The sequence below is a fragment of the Coptis chinensis genome, chromosome 7, assembly GCF_015680905.1.
Source record: "Coptis chinensis isolate HL-2020 chromosome 7, ASM1568090v1, whole genome shotgun sequence".
Taxonomy (NCBI): Eukaryota; Viridiplantae; Streptophyta; class Magnoliopsida; order Ranunculales; family Ranunculaceae; genus Coptis; species Coptis chinensis.
In genome coordinates, this window is record NC_141462.1 from 16,414,446 (window position 1) to 16,427,092 (window position 12,647).

Below are 12,647 nucleotides of genomic sequence, written 5' to 3' on the forward strand. Positions count from 1 at the left end.
AAGCCGCCCGTGTATAGATGGAGTTCGCCTGATTTTCATACTCAGTCAGGTGGGTCACAATTACCGGCTTGGTTGTCAGAGTAATAACTTCTTCTTCGTGCTCACGGTGCCGGATCTTCTCAAGTGCTAGCTCCATTTTTCCATAGAGCTCAACCATTTTTAAACCAGGCTTTACATGAAGCCGTATAACAGAGTTCATGCTTTCACAACGTTGGTTGGTTCTACAACCACCAAAGAATGCGCCTCGAAGATATGCCTCTGCCCACCTCATCCTCTTTTTGTATATCTTCTTCACCCACTCATGGTCATGGACTGGTGTTTTCTAACAAATGTTCCCACATTTGGTCAAACTCTTCTTCCGAACATTTCATAAACATGAGTGAACAAAAGTCCCTTTGAAACCCGAGACACGGACATTGTCAATACAATTTTTTGAACGCGTGCCAAGCACATAAGCGATGTCTAGCACTAGATAAGGTAGCTTTAATAGCTTTGCGAATTGCATGATCACCATCTATTATGACCGACTTAGGTGCCTTTACCATCATCGTAAGTAAAACGCTCTAACACCCAAATGTAAAATTGCTCTAACTCACTAGTCATAACTGCAAAACCAAATACAATAGTTTGTCTATGATTGTTCACTCCAGCAAATACGACAATTGGCATTTTGTATTGATTTGTCTGGTATGTTGAATCAAACAATAACACATCACCAAAACAATCAGAATCTGCGAGACGCCGAACCGCCTTGAACAACTGGATCAATTGGCTAAGTTCATTCAGTTCGTATGAGTAGTAAAATTCTGGATCAATCTTCGACTTGTTTTTCATGCAGGAAACAAGTGTGCTAGCATCTCCATTCATATAATAAATTTTCCTCATCCTGGTCATATAATTATACAAATCCTTTCTTATGTAACCAACTTTACAAAATTGGCCAGCCCTATAAACAAGGAAATCCATCAATTGATATTGTCTAATGCCCACATCAATTAGACTCTTTACCAAAGCCGCATCTTCACTCCCCATCTTTCTATGTGAGCGACCAAATATCGAACTGGGATAAGGCACAAGTGGATGAGTGTGTTCAGCAACAAACTTATTAACAACCCACATATTGCATTTAATATAAAAAATCACTTCAAAAATCGCAAGACATTTGCATCTAGACAACTCACGTTGTTTCCTTTTGTGTTCCATATTCAAATATTTCGCCTCTCTCTCACCTTGGCACGAGCACACAAAATTTCTTTTAACCGGGATATCTTTATGAAATCGGTAGAGACCCTTGCGTACACTAAACCCAACAACCTTGGCATACTCGTTATAGAACTCAAATGCCTCGTTGCTGGTTTTAAAACGCATTGAAAACATGATTGCATTTTCATCTAGATCTTCCCCTCCCAACTTACCACTGAATAGATTGAAATCATTCTCATTAGTTTGTTCACTTCTTGTATCTGCTTCATTTGACTGTTCTTCAAAACCTTCAATTTCACTAACGCTATGGTCATCTGATTCATTTTCGTCTTCCAAACTCACATTGGTTGAACCTTCCACAACATTTATTTTGGTGTCTGAAAAATCACTTTCCTCATACGGACATGCGTCATTACACATATTTGTAGCCCAATCTCCTTCTTCATTAGAGATATCCACCATCACTTAATCACTATAATATAAATATGTATTAATTACTTCTTGCACTATAAGTTGAAAATAAAATAAACAACAAATAAAGAGTATACACGTGAAGCAACGTTAATTTGAAGTTAAAATTTTATTTTAAAATAAAAAATAAAACAGAAAATAGCATTTTAGGTTCACAAATAAACAATTAAAAGATTCACCTTTGTGTCATGAAGGGACAAAAGGTGAAGGTGAGTAATGCGTAATGATAATTTAAGCAACTGAAGCAAGTCAAAAGAAACTAGCAGTAAAATTAAACTCCCCTTATTATGTGACATAAGAAGATAAGCAAGTTCAATATGTAATTAAACTCCCCTTATGGAGCTCAATATTTACATGTCTTGAATCCTAGTATTGAAAATTTGATCAATTTCAATTTTCAAGGAGTAGAATACCTACATAATTGGCAATCCGGCCAGGCTAGGAATCTACTTATAAACTATCACTACTCTCGTTATTACGTTGTATAGTACTATAGTTCTTTCAAGATGTGATTCCAGAACTAGAAAGGAGGAGGTAATATTGTTCTAACATCATTTTTTTTTTACATTTATGCTAGAAAAAGTGAGAATTCAGTTTCTCTAGTCTCAAGGATTGTTTCTGCTCTTGTATGTGTCATGTGTGCCGCTAAAATTATAGGATCGACTAACAATGCCAGCAGTGATATTGGGATGAAAGTAAATCAGTTTAACTGTTTAACTGGTACACTTTTAACTATTTAACTGATCCACCCTCCCCCTCCTGTGTATGCCTATGCCAAATCACATTTCTAACTAATAATTCTTTTTTCTCAACCACTTGCTCATTTATTTCTTCGCATTTTTGGCCATGAAGCATCAGGGTTCATATCTCTCAACTCTTTTTCACTTGACCACATTATTACTGTACACACTTTAGCACAATCACATAAATATTCTAGATTATAATCTAGTACCTACTTTAACTTAATTTTGCAATCCCGCCATTCGTCTACTGCACATCCCACCATATAATGGGCCACCTTTGAGTTAACAATACATACATACTCCCCTAACAACAATAATATATAATGCCAATTTCGATCATGTATGATTTAACTCCTCAATTGATTCATAAACACATTAGTACGTTACAGACCCTGACTATTATAGAATATACACAGGATTGTTGAGAGCGTAATGTTTAACTGGTACACTTTTAGGTGAAGACTATCTTGTGTACGTGATCTCCAGACAATCGCTTCTAGTACAATCCCTATGCAAAAACATTATGCTATTAAAAAGTTTGGCACTTCTGAGGACAGTTAAGTTGGTTGTTTCAAGAATAAAAATTCTTCGCGATTAGGGGACATTGATTGATAGAAAGTCATGACAGTAACCAAAGGATATAAAACGTGATTAATAGAAGGTCGGGCTAGATCCCAGAGAATATAAAATGCATGGTATGGATTGCCAAGAAACTAAATCTAGCTAGATTAAATTCTATTCCAATTAGCTTTGGCAGCTGCACATGGCTTTGCTCCTCACAAATTGGATGTTAAAATGTACGGTGTCGACGCCACGCATAGAGATTGTTCATACACAGGACACAGAATTTTGCCGCAAGAAAGAATGACTTATAAGGTCACTAGTTTATCACATCAAAAAGGCAGCTACCCTTCGTACTTGACAGTGTCATACTATATTTCATGGAATCAGTAGATGTAAGGTTGGTCACACAGTTTTCTTCAAAAGAGTTGAGGAAGATATTGCAACATTACAGAGTCAGGTGTATGTTAACGACATTAAAGTTACCAAGAGTGATCCGGGTTGTCAAGCAAGATTTGACTACTCACTTTTGTACCAAAGACTTGGCAACATCGGCTTTTTTCGAAAGTAATAGATTGGCAAGAATAAAAATAAATAAGAAACTAAGATAAAAACAACACTAAATAAAATCATCCCAAGGTAAGTGTGTTTTTTCTATTTTTGATACAATCAGATATCCCTCATTTGTAGGGAGCTAACCAACCCTCCCCAAAACCAAAACCGAATGCAGATCCCACAAACCACATAATGCCAGGATACAACGACCAGGTGCTACTTGGTAAACACTTTTTACTGTTGCTTCTAATTGGAGTAATAGTATTCTAATTGGAGTAATAGTAGTACCATAATAATAGTAGTAATAATGTATAATTATAATAATCATGATATAGTAGTAGTGAACTAGTGATAATAAAATCATTATCTTTATTAGTGAAATCATTTATCATTATTATTATTATTATTATTATTATTATTATTATTATTATTATTATTATTATTTATTTTTATGATTATTTCAAGTTCCAAAGTAGAAAAGAAAAGGACTGCAAAGATTCCACAGTTTTACAGTTTTACTTGTTCAGTGATGAGTATCAAGCTCAAGATTGGTCCGCTAAGACTCCATTGGTTGCCACAATCCTCAAATAAAACAATTTCAAACAAAGTCTTCAATATCTCAGAATGGACAGGATGGATAATACCAACATCGCTCAAGATCCAATATGACTGCTCCAAATCAAGTCAAACGATAATGGGATTTAACCAAAAACAAAAAACAGTTTAAAAAGAAATATGTAAAGAATAATATAAAGTTGCAAACAAGATGGCTATTCTCGCTTCGTATAAAAATCAATAGTGTTCAAATTTATTTTATTCAGACAGGATGAGAAACAACTTTCACCAAAAACAGAATCAAGCATGAAACCTGAAAACCTTTTTGCTAGAATTTAAATTATACCCTACAGCTTAAACTTCAGATCTTAGATTTTTATAAATACTAGTCCATGCCCACATTAGTACGTTACAGACCCTGACTATTATAGAATATACACAGGATTGTTGAGAGCGTAATGTTTAACTGGTACACTTTTAGGTCAAGACTATGTTGTGTACGTGATCTCCAGACAACCGCATCTAGTATAATCCTTATGCAAAAACATTATGCTATTAAAAAGGTTGGCACTTCTGAGGGCAGTTAAGTTGGTTGGTTCAAGAATAAAAAGTAAAAATCTCTTGAGAAAAACAATTTTTGCATTTTCATTCCAATGGACAAAGCTAATCTTACAAAGTAGATTAAATATAACTAACCGTCCTTACAATAGAAGGATTCAATTGCCTCTTATACAGATTATCCAAAAAGGACCATTTCGAATCATCAGGTTATGAAACTATCCTTTGTTGATTGCACTATTGCAAAGACTTCACCATGAAAATAAAGTCAGACGTGACTACAGTCTACATTCTTAATTGCTTATACATGTTTTTAGAGTTTGAATTGAACCTACTTTAGTCTAAGAGTCTGTACTAATATTATAGATGGATGCACAAAACTTGAGAGGGAAAAACTGCTCTTGAAAAACTAAGGAACTAAGATAAGGAGACAAAGAAGCGAGCCTCTGACCGATCACTGCTCTTAGCCTTACTAGATAGTACTACTCTCGCCTAGCACATTTAATTGTAGATTCTGATGGCATCGGTGCATTTATATAGAGAAAACCATGATATATGTGTGAAAGTCATAAACAAGCAAGAAAAGTAAACCATTGAACCAAAATATACATGTAAAAAACTTGTGTTTGCCATTGAAGACCAAGCACCACCATATGTAAATAACATATATTTTGAAACTAGATATTAATTCACTAATCAATCCATAGAAAAATTTCATGAACTAAGCCTAAATTACTAAATACTCATATCCAAACCTGAAGGAGTACTGAAGGAGTATTTGAGAGATGCCTAATCCAGAGTTTGAAATGTAGAGGATTTCTCTTGGAAGATAGTGAGAAAGGGAAACAATGGAGATGAACTCAGTTTAGTGGAGATAAACCCGAAAAAAGTATGAGAGGTTGGCGCTAACTGCTTTTTTTTTTTTTTTTCGAACCAGCCCGAAGTAAATAGTGAAGTATTATTTCACTTTCCAATTTCCACGATGGTTATTAGGGTGGATTAGTTTTTGGGTAAATTTGGTATTTCATGTATTTGTTTTTTCTCAAACCAGTTTATCCGGTTAACAAGTTTGTATTGGATCATGGATTTCCCAACAAAAATCAGATGTGGGGCTGAGATTAGTGCACATTGGAATGCATTGGAATGCCTGTGCATTGAAGCAAACCTCATAAATAAGTTGCATTTCTTCTAAACTTTTGCATCAATTCTCTTCAGATATTAATCTCTTGATAATGTCACAAACAAAAGAAGACTCACAAAATGCTGCATATAATGGTCCTTCGATTTTCCTTTAAGCAACACCATGACAACGGTACCAGGTTTTTAAGTATACAATCACGGTAATTGTCGTTATTTTTGTCGCCGCTCTTGTCCTTTGGCTTGCCGTACATCCTGCCAAGTTAAAATTTTACGTTGTGACCGCTGATCTTAAACAGTTTGATCTTACAAATGGTAGCACAACTTTGAGCTACAACCTCTCTCTAGGCATGGTTGTGAGGAACCCGAACAAGAAAGTTAATATCTACTACTATAGATTGGAAGCTATCACTTCTTATGAAGGGAAGAGATTCAGTTAGGCAAATCTTCCACCTTTCTTCCAAGGTCATAAGAACAATAGCAATCTTTGTGCCAACTTCCTTGGAAAACAAGTGATGGTACTTGGTAGTTCTGTTATCAATAAATTCAACCAAGAGAAGAACAATGAAATTTTCAGCATCGAAGTTAAGCTCTATACTCGAATTAGGTTCAGGGTTAGATCACTAAAGACTTAGCATATGAAGCCTGATGTAGAGTGCCATTTGAAGATTCCTCTAACATCTAATGGTACCATAGCCAGGGTGTTTCAGAGCTCAAGGTGTCAGATGGATTGGTAACCGTTCTAAAGATGGGCGTTCTATTGAGAGTTTTAGTGCCACTGTCACAGCCCGAATTTCTAAACAATTACAAAGTGAATATTTGAAATATAAATATCTCAAACATTAGTCGGTTCAATTGTCTAAAAACCCAGGCTATGACGGGGTGGACACAACACATGTCAAAACCTAAAACCCCCATCATACAAGAATCAACTTAAATTAAAATAATCCCAACAATTATCCGCCATTACTTTATTAAGATATCATCCCGTCCAAACAAAACATCAAACAGACTCTCTGAATAAATAGTCCTTACTACCATGTTCTCATGTCATGCTGAAAATATAACTACGCTATTACATCCTTTCAATAAGAATCAGATCTAACAAAAGAACTAACGGACTGCTCCAGGCAAGAATCCAAATCACATGCCGCGGTTCCACTGGCTTCCACCTATGTTCCCAAGAACACACCCACGTTGCCAAAACAAAGCAAACATGGGTCAGCAAAATGAAATTTGCTGGTATGAGTAGACTAACCACATATAAACATATCCAATATTTACTTATCCCAACTAACACTTTAAATATATCATAATATAATCATTCCCAGCTTAGAAGACAGGTAGTTCCGTCATTTTAACCGGCATAGTTTCTTTCCAAGTAAGACTCCCATCTTATTAACTCGTTATAATAACTTGTTTTGATAACTAAGTAATTGAACTAAAACTTACCGATATCCACTGCTGTATTAGGGTAGGACCGCGTCCCTGCACAAAATATTATTAAGTCCTACCCTCCTGCAAAAGAAAGTTAGAAATCTTATATAACATATGTAGATATCCTATAAGTATTCAAATGTAAGTCCAAACACACTCGCATAATCAAATCAATTTCTCTTATCAATTAATCAATTACTTTTCTTATACACCCACCCTTTAGTACCTACTCCACGATTTGCACTCTACACATTTGCCAAATCACACATTCATTATGTGCCTCTTTCCCGAATACCTCAATATCATAGCCACCTCACGGGCTTTCATACACATATTTCACAGCCTCTTTGGGCACAAAACTCAGGTCATTCATGGCACATTCAATAAATACCTTAGGTCATTCCTGCCACATTCAAAGAATACCTATCATATCACTAACGGGCCATTCATGGCACATTCAATGAATGCCCTGGGTCATTCCCGCCACATTCAAGGAATACCCAACCCTACATTCCCGTATACTTAAGGAATACAACTAACCCGCAAGGCGAATACCTTTGTTCATCTTTAGGGCAGTCCAAACAATCTGGTCATTCATGGCACATTCAATGAATACCCGTCATTCATGGCACATTCAATGAATACCCATATATAACGCTAACGGGCCATTTATGGCACATTCAATAAATGCCCACCTAACATATGACATCATCAGTCATAAAACTCAATTCCAAAACTTGAGGCGTGGAGAGTTCTCGGTAAATTTGTTTACGCATTATTGAAATTTATTGCATATATTATTTCAGAGAACGAAGGAGTATCTTGATTCATATATTTTTGGTTTACGCGTTATTAATTTCATGGATGTATAAGTGTCATAACGTTGTGCATCATAAAAGACTGACATATCACAAAGTAGTAAATACACGTACACAAGTATATTTAGAAAGGTCTTAGCCTAAAGTCAAGCATGCTAATAATCCTAGACCTATCCTAATAGACTGAATCATAATCTGAGGTAAAAGTCAAATTTGGGTCAACTGGTCAAAGTCAACCCTGGTCAACATTCAAAGTCAACCCGCTTAATGGTCAATAAAGATCAACCCGGCCCGGTCAACAGCTAGATCCAACCAGACCTAAACTCCTCTAACCCAAAAGCCCAACTCCTAAGGCCCAAAGTCTAAACTTAAGTAAAAAAAAAAAATTTAAAAATTAAACATTCAATCCCACCCACGATTTGGCCCAAGCCCAAATTGAAATTCATTGTTCATCTTCTTCCTCACAACACCTTCCACCGATCAGCCACCACCACCAACCAACCTATCTCCACTATGAACCCCACGGTTCCAGTCCCCTTCAAACCCCCAATCTACCGATACCCAAAAATCCCCATTCCCTTATACTGCGAAAATCCCAAATCGACTCCATTAATGGTCTGCTAAAGCTTCACTCGCCGGACCACCACTCACCTCTCCAACCAACCGAAATTAACCTACAACAAAACCCCTACTACTTTAATTCCTACCAAAAACCCAAATCATTGTTTATCAAATTCGTCCCTCACAACTGGATCGACATTGACCTCTATTAATGTGCGGTTCAAGCTTCCCCTCACGCTCTCCAAGACCCACTCTATTTTTCACCATCCAACGACTAACAACCAAGTAAAACCCACCACAACCACCATTCAATTCAATTATAACCACAATAGTTAACATCACCACACAATCAAACAAAACACATCATTCAAACACAACCAAAAATATATAGGACGATTTGGTTCTGATGGCGACGCCATTAACAACCGGTGTCAAGGCTTCGACAGTTTAAATTCTCAAATTTATCAGAGTTTTACATACTGTAGTACTGCTAAATTTTGTATCTAACAGCCGGCACCATTAACAGGGTTTACAATATCTTAAATATGGAAATAGTATTACTGATATGATTAGCATAAACAAATATAAAAATATATCTTCAGACTACTCACTGTTTATAAACTGAACAACGAGAAAAATCCCGAAAGACCGAAGTCGACTGTTGCGCGAAAGGACGATCTTTCTCGTTCAAAACCTTTTCTTCTTTCAGTAAAACTCTCTTTTTTTTCCAAAAAAACTCTACGTGAGAAACCTTTTTTTTTTTTTTTTTTTTTTTTTTTTTAAACCTCCCCGAAAAACAAGGATAACACTTATCTAGTTACTTACGGGACTTTTATCCCTAAGCTGATAGTTATCATATATCTGTTTTATCTATTTTATTATTATTATTATTATTATTAATACTACTATTATTATAGGAAAAGTAAATAAAAGACGGGGTGTTATAGTATACACACCTTAAAAGGATCTCGTCCCGAGATTCAAGGTAGAGTGTCAGAGAAGAGCTCAGGATTCATCTGCCTTATCTTATCTTTAAGTTCCCAAGTCACATCATTTTCCCTTTCACTCCACTGCACTTTTACTAAGTTTACAATCCTCCTCCTAAGGTGTTTCACATCCCTATCTACTATCGTGATAGGTCTCACTGTGAAAGTTACATCATCGTTCAACTCTAGCTCTGCTGGCTGAACAACCTTAGTAGGATCTTTCACACATTTCCGTAGCATAGACACGTGGAAGACATCATGAATCATCGCTAAGTTAGGCGGCAAAGCAAGACGGTACGCCAAACTACCAGGAGGCTACTATCTCATATGGTCCAATAAATCGTGGACTCAACTTTCCTTTCATGCCAAACCTCATAACTCCTCTCATAGGGGAAACCTTCAAAAACACAAAATCGCCTACATAAAACTCAACCCGTTTTCTCTTCAAATCTGCAGAACTCTTCTACCTACTCTATGCTGTCTTAATCCTTTCTCTAATGACTTTAATCTGTTCAGATGTCTCTCTCACTATCTCAGGCCCAAGCAATAATCGGTCTCCCACGTCTGCCCAACAAGCAGGCGAACGACATGGACACCCATACAAAGCCTCAAAGGGTGCCATACCGATGCTCGACTGGAAACTGTTATTATATGCAAACTCCACCAAAGGTAAATGCTCCTCCTATCCTCCACCAAAATCCATTACACAAGAGCGTAACATATCTTCTAATATCTGATTCACCCTCTCTGTTTGTCCATCTGTCTGAGGATGATAAGCAGTACTCATCGCCAAACTAGTGCCCATAGCGGCAAAACTTTTCCAAAACTCAGAAGTGAACAAAGGATCTCGATCTGAAACAATACTCACTGGAATCCCATGTAACCTGACCACTTCCCGAATGTACAAGGAAACCAACTTATCTATATTTCTACGCACGTCAATAGGAATGAAATGAGCAGACTTCGTTAAACGATCAACAATAACCGAAATAGATTCATTACCTTTTCGAGACTTAGGCAAGCCATCAATGAAATCCATAGAAATGTGCTCCCATTTCCACATCGGTATCTCCAATGGTCGCAATAATCCGTAAGGCCTCGATGTTACGCTTAACCTGCTGACAAGTTAAACACTGAGAAATATATTCTCCAACATCTCTTTTCATTCCTTCCCACCAAAAGGTCCTCTTCAAGTCTTGGTACATCTTCGTTCCTCTAGAATGAATTGTAAACCGAGAACGATGAGCTTCATATAATATCTCCTTCTTTAACTCTGCATCATCACGGTACACACAATCTCTCATGAAATCTCAATCCTCCCTCGAATCTCCATCGCGGGACGGACAATCATCTAAAATATCAATGACCAGATCATCTAACCGACTCAAAAGAAATCGGTCTTTGTGTTGCATGGCAATCACTCTACTGAAAATCACCGGCCTAACCTCCAAACCGCATATATACCCCTAAATCGTATCAGATCGGTGTAGTCCGGACATCATAAGCTCGCTATAGTCTCTAAACTCTTCCACTCTTGCACCATAAGAGTAGTCAAAACACCAGGCAATCGACTAAGTGCATCCGCAACTACATTGCCCTTGCCTGGGTGATACTGAATCTCGAAGTCATAACTACTTATGAACTCCATCCATCTCTGCTGTCTCATATTCAACTCTTTCTGTGAATAAAGATACTTCAAACTCTTGTGATCTGTGTAAAGCTCAAACTTCTCACCATATAAATAATGTCTCCACACTTTCAAAGCAAAAACCACTGCCGCTAACTCCAGGTCATGAGTAGGATAACGTCTCTCGTGTATTTTCAACTGTCGTGAAGCATACGACACCACCTTCTAGTCTTGCATTAACACACAACCCAAACCAGTTCCACTAGCATCTGTAAAAACCACTAGTTTTTTCCTCCTCTAGTAGGGGATTACTAGAATTGAGTCGTGAGTCAACCTCTGTTTCAATTCTAAGAAAGCCTTCTCACAATCATTAGTCCACATAAACTTCACGTCCTTTCTAGTTAACTTCGTGAGCGGAGATGCAATAAGCGAGAACTTCTCAATAAATCTCCGATAATATCCTGCTAACCCCAGGAAACTCCTAATCTCTGTAACAGTGGTTGGTTGTTTCCATTCTTTCACTGCAGCAACCTTCTCAGGGTCTACAGCAATCCCTTCACTAGATACCATATGTTCCAAGAAACGAATTTCTTCCTCCCAAAAATGGCACTTGCTAAACTTAGCATACAACTGCTGTTCTCTAAACGTCTGCATAACTATCTTCAAATGCATCTTATGTTCTTCTGTGTTTTGTGAATACACTAAAATGTCATCAATGAAAACAATCAAAAATTTATCCAAATAGGGCCTGAAAATACGATTCATCAGGTCCATAAAGAATGTAGGTGCATTCGTCAACCCAAAGGCATCCACGAAAACTCATACAACCCATACCGAGTTCTAAATGCAGTCAAAGGAATACTCTTCTCTTCAACTCCCATCTGATAATAACCAGTCCTTAAATCAAACTTTGAAAATATCTTAGCCCCTTTCAACTGGTCCAACAAATCATCAATCCTAGGAAGCGGATACTTATTTTTAATAGTCACCTGGTTCAAATTCCTGAAGTCAATACACATCCTCAAAGTACCATCCTTCTTTGAAACAAAAATAGCAGGCACACCCCATGCTGAGTTGCTCGGTCGTATGAACATGTCATACACACCTTAAAAGATTCAAACCCCTATACTCAAAAGATATGGTTAAGCCACAAACAAAAACACTAAAACTTAAACTCTTACCCCTTCTTGAGTAATTCCTCGACTTGCACTTTCATTTCGTCCAAAAGCTTAGGTGCCAACCGGTAAGCCGACTTTGAAACTGGTGCAGTCCCCGGTAATAAGTCTATACGAAACTCCACCTCCCTCTTGGGTGGCAACCCTGGAATCTCCTGAAAAATATCTTTGAAGTCTCTCACTACTTCCACATCGCTGATATCCCTCGTGGGTATCTCTATAGAGCACAGGAAGCTAGACATCACCGAGTCCTCCTTACT

General features: G+C 37.2%; 1 protein-coding gene and 1 pseudogene across 1 annotated transcript in view; one reads left to right on the forward strand and one right to left on the reverse strand.

Annotated features, from left to right (window-relative positions):
• The window catches only part of LOC147486265 (uncharacterized), a 33,877-nt gene extending 24,551 nt beyond the window's left edge, over window positions 1-9,326 (reverse strand). Inside the window, exon 1 of the mRNA XM_086572551.1 lies at window positions 9,211-9,326. The gene's annotated coding sequence lies outside the window, so the exon portion shown is untranslated. The remainder of the gene's footprint in view (window positions 1-9,210) is intronic.
• Window positions 1,863-6,520, forward strand: LOC147486268 (NDR1/HIN1-like protein 10 pseudogene; annotated as a pseudogene).
• Window positions 9,327-12,647: the final 3,321 nt, after the last annotated feature.